At 40.6% G+C, this 23495-nt stretch overlaps 2 long non-coding RNA genes across 2 annotated transcripts in view; both read left to right on the top strand.

Annotated features, from left to right (window-relative positions):
- Window positions 1-23495, top strand: part of LOC129152051 (uncharacterized) — a 96695-nt gene that overhangs the window by 7988 nt on the left and 65212 nt on the right. The gene's annotated exons all lie outside the window — the stretch shown is intronic.
- The window catches only part of LOC129152052 (uncharacterized), a 52140-nt gene continuing 46814 nt past the window's right edge, over window positions 18170-23495 (top strand). Inside the window, exon 1 of the long non-coding RNA XR_008558786.1 lies at window positions 18170-18192. This is a non-coding gene — a long non-coding RNA (uncharacterized LOC129152052). The remainder of the gene's footprint in view (window positions 18193-23495) is intronic.

Below are 23495 nucleotides of genomic sequence, written 5' to 3'. Positions count from 1 at the left end.
CTGCCCTCCCCTGCAGGCCTGGTCCCCCGCAACTGCCCTTCCCTGCAGGCCTGGGTCCCCCCCAACTGTCCTCCCCTACAGGCCTGATCACTCCCAACTGCCCTCCCCTGCCAGACATCTTGTGGCGGCCATCTTGTGTCTACATGGGTGCAGCCATCTTTGACCACATGGGGGCAGCCAACTTGTGTATTGGAGTGACAGTCAATTTGCATATTACTCTTTTATTAGACAGGATAGGTAAAAAGTTGTAGCCTTTTGGCTTCAATTAATCCCATCTTTACCTACATTTCCCCATCCCTATCAATTTAATAGAAAATTTAGGATCTTTCTCCTTTATTATCTTTTTCCTATTTAAATTCTGTTTTATATTCATTCAATAATTAGAAACAAAGAACTCTGTCTCTGTTAATTTTTAATATTGTTACAACTGTAGAAAACATTACATCTCAAAGCTATACAGTTATATGTACTTTCAGGTGCTTAATGAAAATCTCTACCTTGTATATACTCAAATGTTTTAGAAGTTGCAAATGGCTTTTTAATGTCTGTTTGCCACAGAAAGTCTCTTTGGTTCAGCAATTTCCCTTCTCTGAGAGCTTTTAGAGTTCTGTTGCATAGCATAGCACAGCATCTGATCTTGTTACATTGAGAACTTGATGCTACTACTATCTCTGCTGCTGTATTAGGCCTGCTCTTATCTACTTACTAGAGGCCCGATGCATGAAATTCATGCAATGGGCTCGGCCCTTGCAGCCCCGGCTGTGCCCATGCTTTATCCGGAAGGTCATTCTGCTGTTCGGTTTATTTAGCATATTAGCTCTTTATTATCTAGGATAGTTACAAAATCATATTTTAACACATTATGGAAAGACAAAGGATATATAAACACTGATATTCCACTGATCATTGTCATTGGAATTCAGTGAGAGTTTGATATCTAAATTAAGAACTTATTCTTTGAAGTTAAAATTTATTCTATCCTGCACTTTCACATACATTCCATGGATTTTTGTGTTAACTTTCACAGTCTCTCCTGTTGTTCCCATATTGAAGTTCCTTATTTATTTTCTTATGGCTAATGTATATAATGTGATAGTCCTTTTATGTCTGTTGATTGAATTTTCTCCATTGTCAATTTTGCTTTTCACTGCTTCCAACAATTAGCCTATCCATATCTCATTCCATTCATATGTTATTTATTGGCTTAAAATATGCATCTGTGTATTCAAATTTAAGCAATGCTTTTTTTCTAATGCTCATTGCAAACAGAATTAACACTAGAAATTGTTTTGTTCTATTTTTAGGAGACACATTCAAGAGATAAGTTTATCTCAAAAGACATACTTTAAAAAATACTTTGTGCTATAAAGCATTTACATTGTTTTTATATTTAAAATTTTTCATCAATAATATGTCTTTAGTTTTAACTGTTTGTTTTGCAAGAGCTGAAAAATTCCTTTATTTGGATGAGAAAAAGCATTTGAGGAAAATGTTGGTTAATGTGCTCCATGGATTTTTGTTATTTACTTCCTGTTAAAAAATACTAAAAAAAATAGTTATCTGATAAATAGTTGTCAGATAATTTCCACCAACCAGTTCAGACCTCTCATATTTCCAAGGCAGTATGCAGTTACAGGGATCAGATCAGGAAAAAAGGGACAATCTAGATTATGAACTAGGCCATTTTTTATTTCACATTTAATCCAGGGGCTTTTTTATTCCAGAGACTCCTAACATTTATGTGAAGGGTGGTTAAGAGACTGAGATGTTAAGCAGAATTCTTACCAATTTTGCGGGATTGAGAGACCAAAATAGAAGTATAGTGCAATTTAAAAAAAAACACAAAACATCAGTATAATCAACATCCCAAACTTCTGATTAAAATACCAAAGAGGGATTCTCTAGATGTTAGAGGAAACTAAAAATAGACCAGCACTAAGACTGTGGCCCAGCTTGTTGTCATCTAGACTTCTAATTAGATCATTATGATCCTAAAGTAATAGAAATTCTCTGCTGGCCAAGTGCCAGGAACAAAAGCATACCTCCTTTGGGGAAAATGGCATCACCCAGATACTCAAATTGTCTTTAAATATGTTTATGCTCAATATTTGAGATCCAATACAAAAAAAAAACTGATAAAAGAATATAGTAATGATAGGAGAAAGAAAAGGAGGAGAATAGAAAAAGATATTCAGGTGATTCAAATGATGACATTATCAGACTAGCTATAAAATCAATGTGATTAGTATGTGGGAAAGCTTAAAAGACAGGATAGAGAATTTTGCCACACAGCTTGGAACTAAATAAAGAGAAGGAATTTGAAAATCTGAAGTAAAAACAATAGCTGAAATTAAGAACTCCATTGATTAGTTTAATGGCAAATGTGACAGAGCTGAAATAAGAATTGGAGAGCTGGAAGATAAGTGAGTGTAATGTATCTAGGCCTAGAGACACCAAAGGAAGGGAAACAAAAGAGCAAAAGAAAAATAGACAATTCAGTGATAAAGGTAAAAAAATAGATGTAATTGAAATGCTACAGAGGTGACGGTGAATGGAACTAAATATATTAGAAGAGGTAATGGATAATAATTTCCAAAGTGATGAAATCCACTAGCCATCCATCATTCAAGAAGCATCCGTGTGCACACACACAGGTATGCACACACACGGACACAAAACCTATCAAGATATGTATATAGAATATTGCCTATAGTTTGTTCTTTGAAGACATCACAGAAAAATAGCTTAAAAGCAAAATTCAAGCCACAATAACTCCTTGAGCACATACCTTAATAAAATAGTTTGTCTCAGAACACTTTTAAAAATATATATTCTTCCCTAACTGGTTTGGCTCAGTGGATGGAGCGTCGGCCTGTGGACTGAGGGGTCCCAGGTTGGATTCCGGTCAAGGGCATGTACCTTGGTTGTAGGCACATCCCCAGTAGGGGGTGTGCAGGAGGCAGCTGATTGATGTTTTTTCCCATCAATGTTTCTGACTCTCTATCCCTCTCCCTTCCTCTCTGTAAAAAAAATCAATAAAAATATATTAAAAAAAAAAAAAAATATATATATATATATATATATATATATATATATATATATATTCTTCTAGCATTTTCATTAGTAATAGTGATGAGGGGTAATCTACTTTTCCTATATAAATTATTTTCATATAGTATATAATAATATCTTTCATTTCGTTAACATTTTATTTTCTTGAAAATTTAATTTTTAATATATTAAAAGAGGCTTTGTTTACTTTCAGCTAAGAGGAGACATTTAATTTAGAAATAACTGCAGCTGAAAACTTCTACAATGATGTGGTTTTCATCATCCACATCTTTCAAAGAGTTTTATTCTAACCTTGTAAAACCAATTATTTGTAGATATTCATATAGTTTATACATACACACACACACACACACACACACACACACACACACACACACACACACACACTAGAGGCCTGGTGCACAAAATTTCGTGCACGGGGGGGGGGGTGTCCTTCAGCCTGGCCTGCACCTTCTCCAATCTGGGACCCCTCGAAGGATGTCCTACTGTCGGTTTACAGGGATTGGGCCTAAACGGCAGTTGGACATCCCTCTCGCAATCTGGGACTGCTGGCTCCTAACCGCTCACCTGCCTGCCTGCCTGCCTGATTGCCCCAACCACTCTGCCTGCTAGCCTGCTCATCCCCAACTGCTCCTCACCACCAGCCTGCTTGTCCCCAAATGCCCACCCCCCGCCAGCCTGCTCACCCCCAACTGCACCCCGTGCTGACCTGCTCACCCCCAGCTGTACCCGACTGCTGGCCTGCTCACCCCCACCTGCCCTCCCCACTGGCCTGCTCATTCACAACTGCCCCCAAACTGCCCTGATCACCCCCAACCGAGCCCCACTGATAGCCTGCTAGCCCCCAACTGGCCTCCCTGCCATATTGCTGGTCTGCTCACCCCCAACTGTCCCCCCTCACTGGCCTGATCACCCCCAACGCCCCCCCCCCTCACCGACCTGATTACAACTGCCATCCCATCCTGGCCTGATCAGCCACAACTGCCCTCCCCTATTGGCCTCTAACTGCCTCTACCTCGACCCGCCACCATGGCTTTGTCCAGAAGAACGTCTGGAAGGTCTCCCAGTCTAATTAGCATATTACCCTTTTATTAGTATAGATAGAGGCCTGGTGCATGGGTGGGGGCTGGCTGGTTTGCCCTGAAGGGTGTTCCGGATCAGGGTGGAGGTTCCCTTGGGGTGTGGGGCAGCCTGGGTGAGAGGCCTGTGGTGGTTTGCAGGCTGGCCACACCCCCATGGGGTGAGGGTCCCTGCTGGGGGGGCGTGGCCAGCCTGGATGAGGGGCTGATGGCTGTTTGCAATATGGCCACGCCCCTCAGTGGGGACTCTTATTCCATGGGGGCTTGGCCAGCCTGGGTAAGGGGCTGAGGGCCATTTTCAGGCTGGCCACACCCCCTTCATGGTGGGGGGTCCTCTGGCCAGCCTGGGTGAGGGGCTGAGGGCCGTTTTCAGGCTGGCCACACCCCCTTCAGGTGGGGGTCCCCACTGGGGGCCTGGCCAGCCTGGGTGAGGAGCTGATGGCCGTTTTCAGGCTGGCCATGCCCCCCAGTGACCCAGGCTCCCAGCTCCTCCTTGAGCAGAGGCCAGGGTGGGCGGGAAGCTTGGCTTCCTCTATCGCCAAGGGCAACCCAAGCCTCCTGCTCGATCCAGCTCCATGGCTGCCACCATCTTTGTTTTGTTAATTTGCATACTCACTCCTGATTGGTTGGTGGGCGTAGCAGAGGGATGGCCAATTTGCATGTTTCTATTTTATTAGTGTAGATTTATTAGTGTAGATATATCCATATAGTTTATATATATATACATATATAGTCAAACAGTTTTTTGTATATACTAGAGGCCCGGTGCACGAAATTCATGCACAGAGGGGGGGTTGTCCCTCAGCCCAGCCTGTACCCTATCCAATCTGGGACCCCTGGAGGGATGTCCAACTGCCCGTTTAGCCCCGATCCCACCGGGATCGGGCCTAAACGGGCAGTCAGACATCCCTCTCACAATCCAGGACTGCTGGCTCCCAACTGCTTGCCTGCCTGCCTTCCTGATTGCCCCTAAACGCTTCTGCCTGCCAGCCTGATCACCCTCTAACCACTCTGCTGCCAGCCTGTTTGCCCCCAACTTCCCTCCTCTGCCGGCCTGGTCACCCCTAACTGCCCTCTCCTGCAGGGTTGATCACCTCCAACTGCCCTCCCTTGCAGGCCTGGTCCCTCTCAACTGCCCTCCCTTACAGGCCTGGTCCCTCTCAACTGCCCTCCCTTGCAGGCCAGGTGCCTCCCAACTGCCCTCTCCTGCTGGCCATCTTGTGGTGGCCATCTTGTATCCACATGAGGGCAGGATTTTTGACCACATGGGGGCAGCTATATTGTGTGTTGCAGTGATGATCAATCTGCATGTTACTCTTTTATTAGATAGGATAGAGGCCTGGTACAGGGGTGGGGGCCAGCTGGTTTGCCCTGAAGGGTGTCCCTGATCAGGGTGGGGTTCCCTTGGGGCATGGGGCAGCCTGAGCAAGGGGCCTGTGGTGGTTTGCAGGCCAGCCACACCCCCTGGCAACCCAAGTGGAAGCCCTGGTATCTGGAATTTATTTATCTTCTACAATTGAAACTTTGTAGCCTGGAGTGGAGCCAAGCTAGGGCTCCCTCCGTGGCCAGCAGCCATTTCTGTTGGGGTTATAATTGAAACTTTGTAGCCTTAAGCGGAGGCCTGGGCCCGGCCAGGGTGTGCGGAAAGCTTTGCTTCCCCTGTTGCCAGGGGCAACCCTGGCCTGCTCTCTCAAGTTCCATTCTGCCGCCATTTCTGTTTGAATTTGTTTACCTTCTATAATTGAAACTTTGTAGCTTGAGTGGAGGCTTAGGCCTGGCAAGGGCAGGTGGAAAGCTTGGCTTCCTCTGTACTAGGAAACCTTGCTCTCTATGGCTATATACATACACATACCCTATATAATAAAGAGGGAATATGCTAATTGACTCTTACGCCATCACAAAGATGGAAGTACCCACAATAAGGAAGCAATATGCTAATTGACTGCCCCGCCCTCAAAGATGGTGCCCACAGCCAATAAGGAGGGAATATGCTAATTGACTGTCTCACCCTCAAAGATGGTGGCGCCCACAGCCATTAAGGAGGGAATATGCTAATTGACTACCACACCCTCAAAGATTTCGGCACCCAGTCCCCCCAGCCCTGCCGGGGTGGCAGGCACATAGCAAGCCTGCCTCCATGCGCCTGCCTCTGGAGTCTCCTAGTCCCCTCAGCCCCCCAGCTGCCCAGGGCCGGCTTGAGGTGCAGGCAAGCCTCAGATATTGGCTGCCCAGCCACCCAGAGCCAGCCCAAGGTGCAGGCAAGCCTTGGTTGGTGGCTGCCCAGTTGCCCAGGCTGCCCGAGGCTCAGGTAATCATGGCTGGACAAGGCTTGCGCTGCTAGCAGTGGCAGCAGCAGAGGTGTGATGAGGCGTCGCCTTCCCCTGATCGCCGGGTTGCCTCCCGCCCCTGAGGGCTCCCGGACTGTGAGAGGGGGGAGGCTGGGCTGACGGACCCCACTCCAGTGCATGAAAATTCATGCACCGGGCCTCTAGTATATATTTATAATCTTGTAAACAATCTTTTATGTAGTCTCCCTTTCTGTAACTATATTTAACTTCTTTACAAAAGGCTATCTTAATGACTGCATATGATACAGTATTTCTTATCCAGATTAGGAATTTCAACTTTCACATAAACCACTACAAACTTTTGATTGATTCAAATCAGATAAGGTAGGATTTTTGTTTTTTTGTTTATTTTGTTCTCTACATTGCCTGAAATATTCAGGAGGGATTTTGTTGCTGTTTATTTCCCTTTGCAACAGGTGTTTTTCCTTCATGCTCAATAGTCATTTCTATTAAACTGTCAGGATATGTTTCACACGCCTCCAAAAATGACATGTTACAGCAGAGCGTACAAAACGTTTTATAACTAAATTTGGAGAGCTTTCAATGGATATAGAAATAGTTTTTATTTATAAGTCTCCTGATCTCTAAACAGATAACACTAAATAAATTTCTATACAGGCTGTTATTTTAAGAAAAAGAAAAGATTTGGTTATAATTATACATAGATTTAAAACTCGGCTCAACAAGGACTGAAAGTAAAGGACATAAAGTTTTGCTTTGTAAGCTCTTCCAGGAATGAATTGCATTGGCCTCTTGAAACGGCTGCTAGTTATCACTTTCAATGGCATTTAATGGCTGTACAAGATCCAAATCGTAACTTACATGTGCATTGATACTTGCTAGCCGTATGAAGGCCTGAGTCAGCACTCGCTATGGCTGAGCAAGCGCAGTTTATGTGGTGGCTTTCACCCAACTGGAAAAGGGTTGCAGCTTTCACTGTGCCTGTGATAAAACACTCAGTCTTATACCCTATCAAATAGGTCTTGTGAAATTAGTATATTATTGAGTTCTTGGTTATAGTTTTAGGTGAACTCCTAAGATATTTAAGTTGGAAATTAAATGTGACTTTTAATAATTAAAAATTGTGTGACTTTGAGTTTGAATGACAATCAAGAGATGATATAGCCCAATCCCTCATTTTAAAGATAAGATGACCAGGAAGATGCAAGATAACAGTAGAGGAGGTGGAAGCTACACTCACTTCCTCCCAGGAACAAACTGGAATTACAGCTGAAATGTAGAACAATCAACCTGAATAGGCCAATGGAAGGCTAGCTGAACAGAAGTCTTATAACCAAGAATTTACAGAAGAAGCCACAACCAGACTGGTAGGAAGTGCAGAGACAAGAAAAGGGCTGGCCCCAATCCCATAGGCAGCTGAGGTTTCGAAAGGATATCTTCTTAGCTGTAAAAGTTCCCCTGAGGAGCATGGGATCTCTTCTCCAGCCCAAAACACCAGAGCCGGAACAAGCTCCTACATAACCCCTGACTATGAAAATCAGCTGGGATTCTGTCTTCCAGAGAGAGACATGAGTCTGCTAGAGACACAGGCACCCTCTTAAAGGGCCAACACACAAAGTTTCATTTGCAGCCACTCATCTTGGGCTCCAGCAGAGGGAGGGCAGAACAGATTAGAGTTGCATGATGAGTGACTGGGGCTTATTGCTCTGGGGAGGAGCAGAAGGGACAGCCACCAGCTTCCCTGTGCTGAGTCCCTCTTGCACACTGCAAACACCATCTCTCCTGGGTGGATCACTCCCCTCCTCACAGTATCAGCCTGGTCCCGGTTGTGGCAGGTGCAAGAGGCAACCAATCCATGTCTTTCTCTTTCTCTTTCTCTTTCTCTTTCTCTTTCTCTTTCTCTTTCTCTTTCTCTTTCTCTTTCTCTTTCTCTTTCTCTTTCTCTTTCTCTTTCTCTTTCTCTTTCTCTTTCTCTTTCTCTCTCTCTCTCTCTCTCTCTCTCTCTCTCTCTCTCTCTCTCTCTCAAAATTAATGGAAAAATATCCTCAGATGAGCGATGAGGGTTAACCAATATATATACTATATATTCAAGCCTGGCCGGCATGGCTCAGAGGTTGAGTGTGAACTTATGAACCAGGAGGTCACAGTTGGATTCTGGGTCAGGAAATATGCCCACGTTTGGGCTCATTCCCCAGTGTGGGGCATGCAGGAGGCAGCCAATCAACTATTCTCTCTCATTGATGTTTAGAGGCAGCCAATCAATGATTCTCAACATTGATGTTTCTCTCTCTCTCCCTCTCTCTCTCTCTCTCTCTCTCTCTCTCTCTCTCTCTCTCTCTCTCTCTCCCTCTCTCCCTCTTCCTCTCTGAAGTCAACAAAAATGCATTTTAAAAAATATGTGATAAAAAAGGCAAGAATATACAATGGAGTAAAGACAGTCTATTTAAAAATGATGTTGGAAAATTGGATGAATATGTGTAAAAAAATGAAACTAGACCACCTTCTTACACCACACACAAGAATAAATTCAAAATGGATATAAGACTTTAATATAATACTAGAAACCATAAAAATCCTATAAGAAAACATAGGCAATAAAATCTCAGATATCTTTCATTGTAATATTTTTTCTGATATATCTCCTCAGGAAGTAGAAACAAAAGAAAAAATAAACAAATGGGACTATATCAAACTAAAAAAGTTTTTGCACAGCAATGGAATCCATCAATAATATGAAAAGACAACTCACTGAATGGGAGAACATATTTGCAAATGACACACCTGATAAGTGGTTAATATCTAAAACTTACAAAGGACTTATAGAACTCAACACACAAAAAACAAACAATCCAATAAAAAACTGGGCAAAGGATCTGAGTAGACACTTCTCCAAAGAGGACATACAGATGGCTAGTAGACATATGAAAAGATGCTCAATGTCACTAATCGTCAGAGAAATGCAAATTAAAACCATAATGAGATATTACTTCCAGCCTGCCATTATGGCTATCATCAATAAAGCAGCAAATAACAAGTGTTAGCGAGGATGTGAAAAAAATGGAATCCTTGTGCACTGTTGGTGGGAATACCGATTGGTACAGCCAATGTGGAAAACATGGGGGTTCCTCCAAAAATTAAAAATGGAACTACCTTATGGCCCAGTGATTCCACTCGGGTGAATACATCTGAAGAAACCCAAAACACTAATTCACAAGAATATATGCACCACTATGTTCATTGCAGCATTGTTTATAATAGTGAAGGTTTGGAAGCAACCCTAGTGCCCATCAGTAGTGGAGTAAATAAAAAAGCTGTGGTACACAATGGAATACTACTTGGCCATAAAAAGAAGGAAGTCTTACCTTTTGTGATAGCTTGGATAAACCGTATTCTAAGTGAAATAAGCTATTCAGAGAAAGACAAGTACCATATAATTTCACTTATATGTGGAATGTAATGAACAAATAAAGAACACAGAAACAAACTCATAGATATGGAAAACAGACTGACAGCTGTCAGAGAGGAATGGGATTGGGGGGCTGGATGAAAAAGGTGAAGGGATTGAGCAAAAACCACAAAATTCATAGACAAACAACAGTATGGTGATTATAAGAAGGAAAGGGGGGTTGGGAGAGTTAGAAAAGAGTAAAGAGTAATAAATGGTGACAGAAAGAGACTTGACTTTGGATGGTGAAAACATCTTACAATATACAGATGACATATTATAGAATTGTACACTTGAAACCTATGTAATTTTATTAAGCAATGTCACTGCAATAAATTCAATGAAAAATTTTAAAAAGATAGGACAAAAAGGCACACAGCAGATAACTACTCTGGGACATAGAATGTGTTAGCAGCTCTGATGGAATGAGAACACAGAACTCCAGAATGTGAGGCATGATTTCTATTCTTTTAAAATTCTTGAAGTCTGTGTCTCAATAAAATTTACCCGCGTTAATGCTAATGTGCACTTGAGAAGAACGCATTTGCCTGTTGCTGAGCTCTATTCTATAAATATCAGTGAACAACAAACAGAATGTATTCAAATAAAATCACTTCTAAACATATCATGATAAAAGTACAGCACCATAAAGAAAAAAATTTTGAAAGCAGCGAGGGAAAAATGATAGCATGCAGGACACATGGAATCAGTGATTCCAAGGATCGTGCATTTCTCACCAGAAACACTGAGTGACAGAAACAACATATTAAAAGGAAAAAAAAATGAAGACAGAATTCTACATCTAAAGAAAATATCCTTTATATACCAATGGAGAATAAAGACATTTTCATCTGAAGGAAAACTAAGAATTGTAAGAAAGCTGGCTATTTACAGAATGCTAACAGATTCTTTAGGGAGAGAAAAAATAATGCTAGTGGGCAATTTGCATCTTCAAGGATGAGGGAAAGTCAACAGGAATAGTACATCATTAAATTTGTTTCATTGGAGTTTTAAAAACTAAGTATATGTCTTTAAAAGTATATAATATTGGCTGGTAATTTTCTTTATGTACATGTGCACATTGTATACACATGATAATTACAACATAATGGTTGATGGGAGAAAAATAACCTCTTATCTCCAGCTTTCCATATTTTATGAGAAGTGATACAATATTAACTCAAAACAATTTGCGAAAGGTTAAGTCTGAAAGCTTCAGCTCTTTGAGCCACATCTTTAAAAAAGATACACAGAAAGCCAAGTGAAAAATGGGTAAAATAAAAAGCAATAATTAGAAAAATTTAAATAAGTTAAAAGGAGCCAGGAAAAGGGAAACAGTGGAACAACAATCACAACAATAACAAAACAAATGGGATAAACAGAACACAAACAATAAGATGGTGTACTCCACTCCAGCCACATATTGTTTTATATCAAATGTTAATGACTTAAAACTCCAATTAAAAGGCAGAAATTGGCAGAGTTGATTAAAAGAGCAAGAACAACAACAATCAATATTATAGCAGGCTTTTTTTGGGGATAGAAATTTTCAAGCTTTTCCTAAATGAATATAAAAAATGTGTAAGCCTAGAGAATACCCAAAGCAGTTTTTAAAAGAAAAAGTAGAAAGATTTACCCTATCTGATTTCAAGACTTACTATAAAGATATGAGACTTAAAATACTTCTATACTGGCGAAAAGACAGATATATGGATCAGTGTAGTAGAATACAAAATCCACAAATAGGTGACAAGCAATTCAATGGGAAAAGAAAGTTTTTTAACAAATTGTGCTGAGTTAATTGGGTATACTTGTGGAAATAGTTGAGTATTTCCTCAAACTTCACAATATACCCTATACAGGCTTGGGCAAAAGTTTGTTTACAATTGTGTGTATGTGAAACAGAGTTTATTCTTGTATTATTATTGCATTATTTTCCACACAAACAACTGTAAGCCTACTTTTACCAACCCCTATTGTATAATGTAAATATAAAACAAGTTTAGATCACAATTCATAATGAACTAGAACTAAAAATAAGCTTAAAGCTATAAAACAAGTTGATTATTTCTACAACAGATGCATGTTACTGTTTTGCTGTATCAATTATAAGCTGTTTTGCAACCTTGCTAAATCTATTAGCACAAATATTGTCTGTTAATTTTCCTATATTTTCAGCTACAAATGACAATAATTTTGTCTTTTCCCTTTCAAGCTCACACTGTACTTCTCTTCCCAGGCTATTATCTTATTATTGTCAAAGGATTCCATTATGAAGTTATATGAGAGCTTCAATTATAGGCACCTTTGTTTTATTCTTAAATTTATAGGAATGCCTCTAAGTTTAGTATTAACTATAATCTTCATTATAGATTTTATAAAAAGAAAAAAAAAAGAAACAAATGAAAAACCTGTATATGTTAGGGAAGTTTTTTTATATCGCTTTATTTTCTAATGTGTTTGATATATAAATATTTATTTAACATTATGGGAGGATCCAAGATGGTGGCGTAGGTAAACACCTAAACTGCTACCTCGCACAACAATTTCAAAACTACAACTAAAAGACAAAACGTCTATCACCCAGAAGCACGGGAAAGCTGGCTGAGTGGAAGTTCTACAACTAGAAGGAAAGAGAAAAGGGCCTTGAGATGTGCACAAGCGCTGAAAAGTTGAGGTACAGAGGCGTGCGAGATCCGGGCTGGCGGCCGGTGTTGCTTTTTTCAATCTGAAGGGAGACAAGCTCCTGATTACTCTGAAATCCAGTTTCTGGGGAGACACAAGGGACCCAAACTCCTACGGGGAGAAGCTGGACTGTCTGCTATTGGGTCGGAAAGTGAGGGTGGCTTGCTTGCAGAGCTGTGCATAGGAATAATCGTTTACTGCGCTGGGGCGCGGGACACGGGACACAGGACGTGGTCTGAGACGCAGAGACAGCTGACTGGCAGCCATTGCTATTTGCCACGTCCTAGCCTAGTGAATCCCTGAGACCCCACCCCACACAACCTACAAATCCACCCAAGCTCCTTGCAGCGGCTTTTGCATATGAATGGCCTGCCCTATCGCAGCTTAACCTAGCAAACTTGCAGCCCTGGTCAGACAACTCCAAAACCTCCAAACCCCAAGCAAAGAGGAGAAAACTGTAGTTCTGCTGTAGCTCCTGCTGGGTGGCTCAGACAGTAGCTGACCTGAACCCCATTGGAGATCCAGAAGCCAGTGTACCTAGTGGTCAGTGTGAGACACCAGATTTCAACTCCTCACATCCATAAGTGACACATGCAAGAGGCAGACTCAGTGAGCACCAAAGCCCCACTGAAACAAGTCCTGCACCATAAGCATGTCTCCAGTGCAGCAGTTCTTTCATTATAGACACAGCGGGTCCTCACAGCCAATTGGCCTGGAGGTCAATTCCTCCCAGTGTACCAATAGCAATCAAGGCTTAACTACACCAAGACTTTGCACTCAGCCCACAAAGGGGTGTACCAAGAGTGTCCACCTCAGGTGATGGGGGAGGCTGAGCTACTGGCCCCTATAGGTCACCTACCACACAAAGCCACTTCATCTACACAGGGAAGCAGCCAAAATGTGGAGACAAAGAAACATGTCACGAATGAAAGAAACCGAGGAAAGCAAACTACTAGACGACATAGAGTTCAAAACCACATTTATAAGGTTACTCAAGAATCTTCTAAAAACTGCTGAGAAACTTGATGAGACCTCCAAGGAGCTTAGTGAGACCTTCAAGGACCTTAATGAGAATGCCAAAAAAATGGAAAAGGACCAGTCATAAATTAAGCATACACTGTCTGAAATAAAGAATATACAGAAACTCAACTGTAGATCAACGTACCCCAAGAATCAAACCAAAGATCTGAAATATGAGGAAACAAAAAACACCCAACCAGAAAAACAAAAAGAAAAAAAGAATCCAAAAATATGAAGATAGTGTAAGGACCCTCTGGGACAACTTTAAGCGTACCAACATCCGAATGTTTGGGGTGCCAAGAAGAATAGAGAGAGCAAATTATTGAAAACCTATTAGAAGAATAATGACAGAAAACTTTCCCTACCTGGTGAAAGAAATAGACTTACAAGTTCAGGAAGCGCACAGAACCCCAAACAAGAGGAATCCAAAGAGGACCACACCAAGACACATCATAATTAAAATGCCAAGGGCAAAAGACAAAGAGAATCTTGAAAGCAGCAAGAGAAAAACAGTTACCTACAAGGGAGTACCCATACGACTGTCAGCTGATTTCTCAACAGAAACTATGTAGGCCAGAAGGGAGTGGCAAGAAATATTAAAAGAGATGAACAGCAAGAACCTACAACCAAGATTACCCAGCAAAGCTATCATTCAGAATTGAAGGTCAGATAAAGAGCTTCACAGACAAGAAAAAGCTAAAGGAGTTAATCACCACCAAACCAGGATTACATGAAATGCTGAAGGGTATTCTTTAAGAAGAGGAAGAAGAAGAAAAAGGTAAAGATAAAAATTATGAACAACAAAATAACATAAAATACATACCTACCAACAAGTGAATCTAAAAATCAAGTGAATAAAAAATCTGATAAACAGAATGGACTGGTGAATATAATAGAATCAGGGACATAGAAAGGGAGTGGACTGACAATTCTCAGGGGGAAGGCGGTGTGAGGGGTGTGGGAAGAGATTGGACAAAAATCTTACACCTATGGATGAAGACAGTGGCGGGGGTAAGGGCATGGGGTGGGGTGGGGAATCAGGTGGAGGGGAGCTATGGGGGAGAAAAAAGAGGAACACATGTAATAATCTGAACAATAAAGATTTATTTAAAAAAACATTATGGAATGCTTTTTGTATCTATTGAGCTGATAATCAATTGTCTAGTCTTTTAGTGTAGTGGATTATACTAATGGATTTTTCTATATTAATATATGTTTTAGATAATTCCATTCCTTATCCAATAGTTTTCTGGAATATTTTTGCATCAGAGTTTCCTGTATGGTCTTATTTTATTTTCTAGTACTGTGTTTATCTGTGTTTGGTGGTAAAATTACACATAAATTGTAAATTCTTGTGATTTGAGTTGTTACCTTCTCCCCACACTCTAATTTACTTATTTTTAATGGAGCTATTTAAGTATCTAAAGCAAGGGAGTGGCATTATCATACTTGCTTTTTAAAAAATATATTTTATTGATTTTTTTACAGAGAGGAAGCGGAGAGATAGCTAGAAACATCGATGAGAGAGAAACATTGATCAGCTGCCTCCTGCACACCTCCTACTGGGGATGTGCCCGCAACCAAGATACATGCACTTAACCGAAATCAAACCTGGGACCTCTCAGTCTGCAGGCTGATGCTCTATCCACTGAACTGAGCCAAACCGGTTAGGGCTCATATGTCCTTTTTATAAAGATTATTAAGATAGCAAACTGGCGCTTACTGGTTTTCTCAGCGGTTAGAGTGTCGGCCCATGAACCAAAGGATCTTGGATTAGATTCTTTTTCAAGTGCATGTACCTGGATTGTAGGTTTGATCCCCATCAGGGCCCATGAGGGAGGCAACCAATTGATGTGAGTCTCTAACATTGATGTTTCTCTCTCTCTCTCCCCTTCTCTTCCACTCGCTCTAAAAATCAATAGAAAAAATATACTGGGGTGAGGTTTAGCAACAATAAAAAAAGATATCAAACTGGAGCCATGGAAAGCAGTTGTGAGAGTGAGGAATTTTTTTGTGTGTTTTGTTTTTCATGGTATGAATTTAAATGATGATGCAGCAGAAATAGAGATAATGATTTAAGAGTGGTCAGTAAGATAAGGTAAGATTCATATAATGTAGGGGCCATTAGATATGTGGGGCAAGGGCTAATGAAGTTTACAAAATCTGGTTGGGAACCTATAAGATAAAGCCATTGTTTAGGTAGGAAGCATAGGACAAAAATATTGGTCACAAAAATGGTCATGATACTGTTGATATGCCTACGACAGTGGTAGTCATTTAGAATTTACAGGTATAGGGCTCTGAGGGAAATTTAATTCTAGATATTCCTACCTAAGAGAGGCTACAGATTGTGAATATAACCATCGGAATGGATGAAAATATTCAACTTTCAGTTAGCCATTGGGTAGGATACAAGAGTTCTGTGAATTGAAAGTAAATTACAGAAAAGTTGTGAAAACTGTAATTTTAACCTTGGATTTTATTTATCTTGCCATAACCAGTTGCATTACTTCTTACCAAGCCTATTTCAGGGTCAACTTACTAGTGGTTCCAAATCTGGGACCTCAAAATGAGGAGTTTAAGAAATCACCCAAATTCCCTGCAGCTGAGTGATAACAGCTGGTAACCAGACTGCGGTCTGCCCTCCACACAGACACTCTTGGATTTCAGGCCACGAAAAAGGTACCTTAACAGACTAGCACAAATGGGATAGGCTTTTCTTTTGCAGCCCAGCGGTCTAATTTAGGGCATAAAGGACTCCAGTATAAAAGGTAAATATAAATGCATGATCTTGTTTAGGATTCTCTGCACCTTTTTGTAGACTAATAGATACCCTCCTAGGATTGTAATGCTGGCAGGGAAATATTGTTGAGCCTGAGCACAGCTCTGGTATATTCCTTTGTTAAATGGTTTTACACCTTGTTATATAAAGAGAACCTCGTTCCTATCTTTACCAAAAAAAAAAAAAAAAATGTATCCAAGCAATTGTTGTTCTTGTGCAAATGAACATTAATGCTTTATTCTTTAGATTTCACCTACAGAAAGAGTATCAGGTAAGTGGATTTCATTTCTCAAAGTGGCTGCTATGGAAACGAGTCCCGATGCATGACAGAGGAGGAAAGCTGGCTGCACTGAGCTTAGACAAAGGGGACATTTCCACTAGATTTCCTATTGTGTGCGGAGCCAATAAAGGAAGGACTGGGAATTACCCCGCACAGAAAGCCTGAGGAGGAGATTGCTAATTCAGCCTTGCCGGCTACCCTTTCTCAAGGCCCATAATTAAAAGTAGGCTTCAGGGCACTGAGCAGAGATCAGGTTTGCTCCCAACCTGAGGGGCTTGCAAATTGGCTGCTTTTGCAAACTGCTTTCCCTCTTTTAGGTCAAGAGGGGAAGAATGAATACCTCTGTGCAGTAGAATAAATGCTCCCTTAGTGCCTTGAAAGATTTGCCTCCACAAACCTCTAAGATTACATATAAAGGGAGTTCTGGCTTTGGAAGAAGTTGTGCTTGCTGTGAAAAGTTACAGCTATACTAGATTACATCGTCTGCCACATGCCTTTAGTGTGCCTGCATAATTTGGAGCTCACCAAAACATTTATTAGTTTTATACCCGAAAGCCTATGCCAATATAGACTGGAGGCAGCAGAAGTTATCTGTATGCTCTAAGTCAAGAAATGGAGGTTTTCTCAAAATTCCAAGCCTTAGAATCAGTTTCTTTAGGATATCACAGCCTTGGTTTAAAATCTAGTCATTTTAATACCCATAAACCATTCTTCTAAGCTTCCATCTCTTTCTGATGTAATGCATCTCTGTGGCAGGCAGTTAGTCACGAGTACAGCACGGACAGTGGGCTAGGTACAGGCCACCAGGTTGAAAAACCCTGGCTGCCTAGCAAATGACAATTGTAAGGTGGGACCCCCTAGGTGACCTTCCCTCCCCTAGCATGTCACTGGCCATGCAGTTTGGACCCCCTGACCTTTCCTCCCTAGAGATAACTTCTGTGCCTCAGTTTTATTTCAGCTCCAAGCCCAGAAAAGCAGCAAACCTAGACAAGTGACCCCAGGGCCGACCTCAGGACCAGCTGCATTGGATAATAACTCCCTGCCCTGGTGCTGACCAATCAATCAGTGGAGACCTAGACCCTGAAAGGACACACCTGGAAAGCTCTTGAATATTCCATTGAGATCTGCCCCTGGAACCTCCCCTAAAATCTCCACCCTTAAAACCCTTAGGAGGGAGGACCCAGCTCCCTCTCCTTCCTGGGAGCACTCCCCTCCCCCTCCCAATCTTCCCCAGCACCTTCCTCACTTCTACTAGTAAGCTCCAAGGGCCCTCCTTTACCTCTATAACTTGTTTCTTGAGGCCATTTCTTTCACAAATTACTTATTCTATCTCTGTGATTTTTCCAAATAAAGGTTTTCTTACAGTTTGAGCCTTGGCTCTGAATTCTTTTCTAGACAGAGCTCAAGTACCAAGGTTGCTAAATCCAGGTCTGGTCTGACTCCACCCATCAGACACCAGGTGCCGGTCCCGCAACCTTCAACAGATTTGGTGCTGCGTGTCTCCGGTTGTTTCATCACCGGTGAGCCAGTTGTCCTCGCCACCTTAGCCTGAAGGACATGACTGTGTTCTCTCTCCTCCTGCATCTTTCCCTCTAGCCAAAAGGTTCTCTCTCTCCCTTCCCACCCCCCCACCTCTCTCTCTCTGTCTGTCTCCCTGGAGAAGTAGAGGGAGATTTTTGCCCTTTGGCTTGGAAGGATCTTCTTCATTTTCTTTTCCTTCTTTTGTGTCTGGAGTTAAGTTCAGGCTGACTTGCTTTGAGCTTTTTGAAATCCTGGAGGTGGAGCTAACGGTTAATGGTTGAGAGACCCTAGGCCAGTGGTCTGCAAACTCATTAGTCAGCAGAGCCAAATATCAACAGTACAACGATTGAAATTTCTTTTGAGAGCCAAATTTTTTACACTTAAACTTCTTCTAACGCCACTTCTTCAAAATAGACTCGCCCAGGCCGTGGTATTTTGTGGAAGAGCCACACACTCAAGGGGCCAAAGAGCCGCATGTGGCTCACGAGCTGATGCAGTTTGCTGACCACGGCCCTAGGGTATAGATAAGGGTCAAGATAACTAAGGACAGGAAAAAAAAAGTGGGTGGCTGCATTTTAACTTTGGCTTTTCAACTGGAATTGCTTTCTGAGGGTCTGAGCAGGGCCTTTTGCTGGGTCAATGAGAGCCTCAACTCACCGGGCTTGGAACATAAGGGTCACCTGGCAGTTTCTAATCTTCCTGGAGAAGGCCAACTAGACTTTCCCTCGGGGCCCCAGGTGCTGCCTATGTCTGGCTGGCCCAACACAGGTCACCAGGAATCTTTTCTGATCCCTTTAGGGCTCCCATCTAAAACACCTTTTCTGCATATTCTTTAAGGTCCCTGAAATCGGCAGGGCGACCAATCTCAACTTCTACACTCCTTTAACCACCCTTCCTTTATCTCCAACGTCCATAAGAGCCTCAGAGACAGCAAGGGGCGGCTGCTCTCCTAGGCATCCTAAGGGATCAGGGCTTTTGGGAGCATGAAAGGCAGGGCTACAAGTCACTAGCCCAACAATTGGAAACTAGAGTTGTAGTATGAGTTTTGCATCTGAGGCCACGGAGATATAAGGTACCTCTTGTATGGACAGATATGATGGGGGGTGGGGGGAGGCGCTCTGGTAAGACTGGCTAAGTTCAGAGGCAGGCAAGCAGGGACGCCTCACTTGGGATTTTCATAGTGTCCGCCTGTCTGAGCGGAGTAAGTACATCATTGCAACAGCTGATAAGTCTGCCCTCAGGACACTGGGTAAAACTGTATAGCCAGGTGGCACCTGGATGCCAGGATATCGCCATGGAGTGGCATCCATCTGACTGAGCAGAGTAGGTTGGTCCTCCCTGTGACTGGCCATCACGGGGATCATTGATAAGCCTACCCTTAGGATACGGGGTAAAACTCCATGTCCCAGACATCCCCCCGGTGAAAAGGGACCTGAGCTGCTGACAGCCAGGGCAGCCCAGTGGCTAGCTGGAATGCCTCTAACTCTCGTCTGGGAGTTATCTGTCCCTCTGTAGATGGGGAACCAGACCACAGTGCCTTGAGATGCCCCTTTGGGTGAAATTTGGCCCTAAATTCCTCAAGCTGCTTTTGCTCAGAGGGTCTGTGGCAATGGCTAGAAAAACTGAATTAGATGCATCCTGAAAGTCTTTCCTAATTCTAAAATGTTATGAGACAAATTTACAAATAAAAAAAAAAAGCATTGAGAAAGAATCACTAATCTAGTCTATGGCCATACCACCCTGATCGCGCCCGATCTCAACTGATCTCGGAAGCTAAGCAGGGTTGGATGTGGTTAGTACTTGGAAGAGAGAAAGAATCACTAATCTAAATGTAATTAAAGCTTCATTGCAATTTCATTAGTAAAGTCTTTTTTTATTAATAAGCTTTATATTTTAAGAGAAATTTTGGTTCATGGCAAAATTGAGAAGTAAGTACAGAGATTTCCCATATATTCCGTTTCCATAGATGCACAGCCTTCCCCGCCATCAGCATCCCAGTACACTGTCATAGTTCATTTGTTACAAATGAACACATCATTATCAATTAAAGTCCATAGTTTAAGTTTCACTCTTGCTGTTGTCATTCTATGCCTTTTGACAGATGTTTAATTACCTGTATCCACCATTTTTAAGAATAGTTTAACCAGTCTAAAAAAATAAATAAATCTCTCTGTTCTGTTAAAACTTCATTGCAGTTCCATTAGTAAGCTTTTAAAAATGAATCACACTTTAAGTACATCTCTAGTTTAGCTTATACATTGGCATCAGTGAACTCTAACATTTTAGTCCTTGTGTTTGAAATGTTAAGCAAGAACTTGACAATTCTAATGAACCCACATTGTCTTTTATTATATAATAATAGTGCTATGTAGAAATTAAAATCAGATGAAGTCAATTCACTAGACTTAACACATCAATTGCTCATCATTTCAAGTTTTTAGCTATGTAGACATTTGAATACCACCAAAAAAGAACAACTATCATTTTTGATCACATAAGAAATGATTTTTAATTTTCAAAATTTTCTCAAGTGTTCTATACAAAGTTTCTCTAGTTTTCTAAGAAATTACAGCCAATGTGTTCCTATTGATAATTGATAAATTGGAATTGGCTAATTTTGAACATCACAGAGGCCCTGTAGCAACTCCTCATTTTATTGTGCTCTGGTTACCAGCTGGACAATGTCACACTCACTTTAGCTAATATTAGTAAATAAACAGTCAGGAAACAAGGATATCTATCTTGAAGTAAAATAAGTCTCTAGTGTTCTCTCACCACTTTCTCTCTTTCACTTTCATATCCTGATCTTTTCCCCATTTTATTACTCATTGCCATATTGTAAAGTTTATATTCAATTTAACCTAAGGATATTAAAGATACTTAGGATACTAAAGATTGGCTTACGCTGCTTAGTACTTTGACAGGTCTGCAATCATAGTAAGATTATTGACTCGTAGTCTGGAAATATGGCTTAAGTATACTCACATGAATAATGAGAATTTTGGGCTCTGATAGCCTTATAGTGGAAGCTCTCTGTTTAGAAAACAGCGGGTTTTAGAATTAGACTGCCTGTGTTCATTCCTTATCTCTATCTCTTGATTGCTTTTTACACTTGGGAAAATTATTTCCATCCTCTTATATCAGTATCCTCATCAGTATAAAGAACATGATCATTATGGTACATACCTCATAAGGTTTTCTGAAGATTAAATGTATTAGATTAAGTAAGAATGCACAAAACACTGCCTCTCATATCCACAAGTTTCAATAATTCACTATGTAATTTGGGCTCATTTTATTTGTTAGTTAAAAATAAGGTTTTGGATATCTTCTGAAGTGCAGGTTACAATGAAATTACTAATTATAAAATGTTACTAAAGGTGCTTGTGCGATGTGAAGTATTCTATTATCAGTTCTGTTCTGTTTTTTCACTGCCACATGCAGTCCTTCTAAAAAGTTGAAGCCAGCCTTTATTTTAAAATACTTTAAACATTTTACTGAACTAATTTAATGTATTGGTATTAATGGAATTCTTATGATACAGAAGAATAAATGGGCTGTTAAGAATATTGAAAGAATTAGGGAGCTGTGAATTTAAAGTGCTCTCTTCAACTTTTCTCAGACGTTATAAATGTAATCATTAATATGCCGTTTCCAACTAAAGTTCAGCATACTTGAAAGATCTTTTTTTTTTTTATGATTTAGAAGTGGTCGTTATAATATGTTGGAGAATAAGCCTTATTTATTTTTATTTTATATAATAAGCAAGTACTCCCAAATCATAACTGAGCCAATTTTTCCTGTAGCTCTAAATTACCTATTTAATGTAAAACCAAGAAAAAGTGGCATACAGAACTGGTGGGGAAGTATCAGTAAATATTTTGGAAGTCTTTTCAGTGTATAATTGATAAGTATATACTAGTTTGCTTTGGGAAACTATAATACATTAAAATTTTACCTTTGTAATAATATTACTTATTAAATATATGTTGCATGTGAGACTACAAACATGTTGCTTTTTAATCTTATGTAATACTAGAGGCCTGTTGCACGAATTCATGCACCAGTGGGGTCCCTCAGCCTGGCCTGCGGGATAGGGCCAAAACTGCTGAGGGCTGAGGAGATTGGGCGCCCCCATCTTGTGGCTATGGGCGCTGCCATCTTTGAGGGCGTGACAGTCAATTACCATATTCCCTCTTTATCAGATAGGATTTCCTATACCATACTTTACATCCCATGGCTAGTCTGTAACTACCAATTTGTACTTCTAAATCCCTTCACCTTTTACACCCATTCCCCTAAACCCTCTCCCATCTGGCAAACTTCAAAATGTTCTCTGTATCTATGAGTCTGTTTTGTTTGTTTGCTTATTTTGCTTTTTAGGTTCCTCATATAAGTAAAATCATCTGCGATTTGTCTTTTTCTGTCTGACTTATTTCATTCAGCACAACACCCTCTAGGTCTATTCATGTTGTTTCAGATGGCAAGATTTCCTTCTTTTTTATGGCTGAATCATATTCCATTGTATATAGGCACCACTTCTTTATCCATTCACTATTGATGTATACTTAGATTGAGTCTATTTATTGGCTATTGTAAATAATATTGCAATGAACACATGGATACACATGTGTTTTCAATTTAGTATTTTGGGTTTCTTCAGATGAATACCAGCAGTGGAGTTGTTGGGTCCCTTTTTATCTCTTGGTATAGCCTTTGTTTTAAAGTTTGTTTTGTCTAGTATAAGTATTGCTACCCTGTTTTTTTTTTATTTTGTTTTGATTTGGTTTGACTTGATTTACATGCAATATCTTTTTCTATCTCTTTACTTTCAGCCTGCGTTTATCTTTCAATCAGAAGTGAGTCTCTTATAGATAGCATTTGTAAGAATCTTTTGTTATCCAATCAGTCACTGTATGTCTCTTGATTGAAGCATTTAATCCATTTGCATTTAAAGTAATTGTTGATAGATATGATTTATTGCCATTTTATTATTCATACTTTTTATTAATTTTTCATTATTTTAAAGAAAACCCTTTAACATTTTTTATAATACTGGTTTGGATTCTATGACAATGAGTGTCAGCTGCCTACATTTCTTCAAAACTCTGTTGAAAGATTATTGTAATGAAGGATTGTGATTAACACAAGAAAATGAGTAACACACTATAGCTAAAAATACATTTCTTACTACAATGTTATAAATCTAATGGAAAATTACTGTATTTTATTAGAAAGGCTTAAAAATAGTTAAACAGAGTGAGTGTGCAAAAACTGGTCTGATAGAAAGAGCTCTGGTCTG

The sequence above is a fragment of the Eptesicus fuscus genome, chromosome 17 (assembly GCF_027574615.1).
Source record: "Eptesicus fuscus isolate TK198812 chromosome 17, DD_ASM_mEF_20220401, whole genome shotgun sequence".
Classification (NCBI taxonomy): Eukaryota; Metazoa; Chordata; class Mammalia; order Chiroptera; family Vespertilionidae; genus Eptesicus; species Eptesicus fuscus.
This window is presented reverse-complemented; position numbering and strand designations above follow the sequence as displayed.